General features: G+C 34.5%; 1 protein-coding gene across 3 annotated transcripts in view; it reads right to left on the bottom strand.

The window, feature by feature from the left end:
* The window catches only part of LOC129768409 (uncharacterized), a 229,107-nt gene that overhangs the window by 30,381 nt on the left and 192,726 nt on the right, over window positions 1–6,000 (bottom strand). The window lies entirely within an intron of this gene.

Below are 6,000 nucleotides of genomic sequence, written 5' to 3'. Positions count from 1 at the left end.
CTTCCCATCTTCAGATCGGAATGATAGAGTATCGCACACTCCACGTGCCACAGGCGAAATCCGATGGCCTTTCGCTGGTGGCAGCATTAAATGCGCTCACGTCCCACCCGTTTAACCCTGCTCTCACAGAGTGAAATGGAAACACGTTTTTGCTCTGATTGTTCGATGATCACCGCATGTGCTAGGAATTTTCAAAAAAGTTCACTATTCGACTATTGCAAGGGAGGATCCGGCTGGATGATAGGCGATTTTTTTTCGTCTGTTTATTTATTTGGGGCGTTTTCGATTCGATTGCTGCGCTTCGAGTTGAAAGTGAATGGTGAAATCCGTAGCCGTAGGCGCTGCGGGAAAAAAGCCCATAAAAAAGGATTATCGGTGACAGTCAGGACACACAATACACACAGTTGGGCTAGGGACGATAAGCCAGCGGGGCCCCTGAAAAACTAGTTTGGTTTGATTGAAAGCGATGGAAACCACGTGCGGCAAATGAGAAATTAGGAAAGTTGTTTAAAAATCAATCAGGTGAATGGCATTCAATTGAAATTGCTCAATCACAATTTTCGCTTTCTCATTGTGGAATGCATTACGTTTGGTGCAATTTCCAACATGATTCTTAACAAAAATACTTATCAGAACACATGAATATTTCAATAGTGCCTCATAAAAATAATATTTTCAAACAGAATTTGTTTTGGATAGGGGTACCAGATCTTCGGAATGTTCTACATGGCTTCGAATAACTGAAATCAACCTGATTCACCTATAAACAACCATGAAATATAATTATCGAATGTAGTTTATTCTCACTTGAATGAATTGCTTTCTGGGTCGAAATACATCATTGTCCTATATTTTTCGAGAAACGTGTTCTACTGGTTGTGTATAACGATGGTAGCCCTCATTGTCCATCTTATGGTCAAACAAGTCCGGGGTGAACGACAAAGAGAGAGAAAATAAACAAAAACAGAAGGGGAAGTTTTGTCGTAATTGGCCAAGTAGCTCTTCATCACAAATTCCTCCCAATCCAAATTTGTTTGAATAACAAATTTGAGAATGTAGTATAGTATTTACACATGTAACAAACTTCAGAAGTATCGTGTCTACCACTCTGGATTTGAATACTTTGCATTACGCTTTCGGCGCGAATCGAAAGATCATTTGAAACTAGAGGACTGCAATACATTATACATGCGATTTTTGAATACGGTAAAAACAGAATTCCGGGTTCAATAATCAGCACCTGTAGAGCTGTAACGTCATATACTAAGAGTGGCCGCGATGTAGATATATTGAGAGTAAAAAAAATATATCAATGTTTCACTATTTTCCCATCTTTCTGCCATAAGAAATTAGAGTTCCATTAAAAGCTCACTGCATACTTACCAATTCTTACCAACACGCTGGCTCAAATTGTTGTTGCTCGCTTTTCATGCTGAATAATGAATATAAAACTCCTCTTTCGTACACGCTCTTTTCGTTTTACGTTTATTCATATTATTCTTCACGCAGAACCAAATTTTCCAATCGTCATTTTCAGAGCGAATCGAATCATTCATTTATTCGTGCAGAAGCGGGGAGATCCGGAATCTTTCAGAAGGTTCCAGAAGCCTATATTTGATGACAGAATCCTTCTACGCATATGATCAAATCTCAACTTTGACAGAATTATCGAACTTCTCCTGTTTTGGGCTCTGTTTGCTTTGTATTGGCATTTATTGAAACAGTGTGCTACTACCCAGCAAACATTAAATCGAATAATTTTTGCACATACTACGTCGCATATAAGTCCGTATCAAATTACGATCGAACAAAATATCAATCGATGTAAAGCATCATGTGTATTCAAAATCGTATAAAATGCAAAGACACGATTTTCTATATCATTGATGGATTGAATCGTATATTGATATAACGATCATCGTAATATCCCAATTACAGCATTATTAACGAACATCCAATTCATTTTATATCACATTGTTGGGTTACATTTAATACCAATGTAACAAGTATCGTGATATTGTTATCTTCGGTGAGCATTAAATCTAAATCTAAATCGTATATAAGGTGAGGTCGATTAACAATCGTATATAATGTCGATCAAAGTTTACATGGTGTCCATCAAAAATCGTATAAAATGTGGAAACCTGGCTTTTTTCATCACATCAGATTAAGTCGTAATTCGGCATAATAAGCATCGATTTTATGATACAAACAGTGATGCCAACCTTCCTGAATTCCCAGGATTTCCCTGACTTTTTGGCACGTTCCCTGATATCCTGATAAACACCCAATTTTCCCTGATTTCACTAAAATGATCATGATTTTTCCTTATTTTTGTATTTTTTGCTTCATCAGAATGAAAATTATCCGTAATAAGTATACTAGGATCCCTGCCAAAGTTTTCTTTAATGAAAATGAGAGCTGTCATAAAAGTCTACATAAAAAAAGCTCTCCGCACTCGTATAATGCTTAGTCTTACGTACGTCTATCGTTTATCTATTCCGAAGCATTCAGCGTTATCGGAGGTACATTATTGACATTCATAAAAGCTTGATGTAGAAGAAGGATATTACATCAGATTTGCATGCCCGAAAGCAGTTTCAAATAATTTAGAATGAACCTAATTACATGTTGTTATGTCTCTTGCTTAAGCAAATTTGCGAGCACATTCCAAAAATGCGGATGAGCTTGGATATATATGTTATGGACTGATGGATGGTTGCAAATCATCGAAAATAAATGAGAAATAAGTGATAGAATGTAGATTTTCTTCGAATTGTAAACCCAATATGTTTACAAACGACGAAAAACAATATAAACAATATAATATAAATTCATTATATACAGTGTTTAATACTTTTCAGAATTTTCGAGTTCCTCTTATTCGTAGAATACAGAATACGTCGATACGGAAAAGTATAATTTCGTTCATACTTTTTTATTCCAATAATGCAATTATTGAACCTGAGGAATCCATTATGATTGTCGCTTCAGAATGATAGAATGCGAAGCTCAATACCGTCAACTCGAATTGAATGAATGATTATTGAGGATAGTATTGAGAGACTTCCAGACACTCCAGTATCATACTTCTAGGACAACAGCTAGAATGACATTTAGCAAATCTTATATGTAGTGCAATAGATATTATTCAAAAACCATATGAGAATATGTCCTATGTAATCCAGAAAAAGCTGAACTAACCGGATCTGGAAATCACTTAAAAGAAAAAAAAATCGACTTTAGGAATAGCATAAGAAATGCTATGAACAGATATCGATGAGAAAGCATTGATGTTCTGAAAGGATGGTTAAATATTGTGGAACAAAACTATGCATATATAATTGTACATCCGCTTTCAAAAAATTATGCTTTTGTTTTCCTATAAAATCGGCACGAACTTTCTGGACAACTCGATATGAACTATCCCGATTTCTTACTGATTTTTGAGAATTATAGTTGGCAACCCTGGGTATAAGCTTTCCTTAAATCTGAGGGTTACCGTATACTGTTAGTTCGGAGGACAAATATTTGACTCTTTTTGACAGATAAATTTTAGTTTGAAACTTGTACAAACATTATTTTGTTTGCCACCCTTCTATTATTAACAGTGGCAAACAATGTTAAACGTCAAACATGGAAAAAAATCGACTGAAATATTTAATGTAACCTAGCGGTGTATCGACAGATTCGATGAACAGATGAGAAAATATTCTAGGAATCCAATGAGTGAGTATTTGTTTGTGGTGTTTTGTGTCGAATGGATTTGATAAGTTCACGTTGATCAAATTTTATCTGTCAAAAAGTGTCAAATATTTGTCTTCGGTCAAACAGTGTGTGAGCACCCTAACTAATCGATATAAAATATGCACATCAGGCAGTTGCAGTCCATTAGTCACATAAACGTGTGGTTTAAATTAATCGTAATTTTTTAAAATCGTATTACATTATGTGGAAAATCATTTAATAATAAATCATATTAGATCGTAAATGAGTACGTTTTACATCAAAGTGTGAATCGGACACATCAAGATCCGGAATGTCGCATGTACAGTGTCGACGTCTGGTGATCCAAATTAAGCAAATTAAGCTTCACTTCACGTAAATGGCAACAAATCCTCAGGAATTTTTTCAATTGTTAAATTTTAAAGTTTTAATTGATAAAGTTTTACTTCATATTATTCGATTACTGTAGTACTGAACTTTACTTAACCATTTCTAAAGAAAATTCGTGATATTTCTACTAAAACACAATAGGCAACCAGGAATCCAATTGTAACCAATTGCTTCATTTTCGTATTATATGTATAGGTTTTAACTGCTCTAGAATCATATTTCAGATAGGTGTGTGAGATATCCACTCATTTTAAACATTTATATCTACCTCCTACTAAATGTCATTTGATCTATTTGTATGAACAAAAATGTTCTCATATATACAAATGGCGTTTCGTGAGCACAGATCGACCGATTTGAGAGAAAAAACATCCGTTTTCACCCACAGGGAAAAATAGTTGAGAATATGAGAGGCGAATGAATATTCACTTCAATTCTTACGAGAAACGGAATGTCGATTTTGATTTTTCGGCGAGTTATGATTAGCCGTATATGCGGTAGCTAGACGATTTGAAATTACTGGGTTTTTTAATTTTAAATGCGGCCTAAAAAGCCCTTATAATGTTGATCGTTGCGGTCGTCTTTATTCTTTATTTGGTTCAGAGAGCAAAAAAAAAGTTCAAAATAAAAATTAATCATATCTCGTTGCCACGTGTGTACTCTCCCAGCAAACATTAAATCGTATAACTTTTTCACATGCTAGGTCACCTATAAATTCGTATCAAATTACGATCGTATAAAATATCAATCAAAGGATACATCAAAAACGCGATTTTTTATATCATTGATGAATTAAGTCGTACATCGGTGTAACGATCATCCTAGTATTGCGATATGCAGTATTACATACGCACATTCTATTCATTTTATATAGCATTGTCGCGTTCAATCGTATATCAGTATAAAAAGCATCGTATATCGATATATACGGCATTTTATGCGTATACAATATAGCATATATGTATATCGCCTTTATTTTTGCGTATATATCCTCCTCCAAATATGTCAAATTTGGAAGTCAGCGACACTAGTAAATGAAGTCCTGTTGAGCTAATATTTTGCAAAGGTTTTTTTTATCGTCTGAATCAAATTTCGCAACAAGTCCCGTATGAAAAATCGAGATGAATATTTTCATTAACACCCTAAATCATACATTTTGCGTCGTTTTTCAAAAAAAAGCCCCAGAGAGTCGATTTATGACAAAAAAAAAATCGAGATGACAGTCGATCCTGACGTTTCATATAACTTGAAGACATTTGGCTGAAATTTTTCTTTTTCTTTTTTTTTCTTTCATGCAGCATAAACTGCATAACAACAGTTATGCAGTATGTATTTTCGTAAGCACCGTGAATACGGCAGATCACTACAATTGGCATGAATGCTTAAAAATATTTTTTTCTGTTCAGTTCTCATGTTTTGATCAAAAATAAGACGAAGAATGTAACTTTTTACATTACTTCTTATGTTTCAGAAAGTAATATAAACGAAGCATTTTCAATGATAAATTTGAGAGTGATATAAACGTCACTGCATAAGGGGTATTACCCTCGAGACACTATATTATGAACAAAGGAAAAAGGAAATAAAATATGCCAAAAGTTTATCAACCCAAATCTGTGGGCTACAAAGTGAAATATGTCTGATAATTAGACCGTTCCTGTCACACGTAGCTTTGCACGTAAATTTCGCTTACAATTGATATTACATCGTTTGAAAGCTTCCGTTATATGTCGTCTCGTTTCGTTGTAGTTCACTAAGTATCCGGGAACTGTTAACATATCATACAAATTGATTCCCCTGAATTTTGCTTAAATTGTTCAACTACGTGATATCTTAAGCACACAGATTCTACATTCCGATCTACTTGAAATTGTGTGATCGGCT

This window comes from Toxorhynchites rutilus, chromosome 2 (genome assembly GCF_029784135.1).
Source record: "Toxorhynchites rutilus septentrionalis strain SRP chromosome 2, ASM2978413v1, whole genome shotgun sequence".
Lineage (NCBI taxonomy): Eukaryota > Metazoa > Arthropoda > Insecta > Diptera > Culicidae > Toxorhynchites > Toxorhynchites rutilus.
This window is presented reverse-complemented; position numbering and strand designations above follow the sequence as displayed.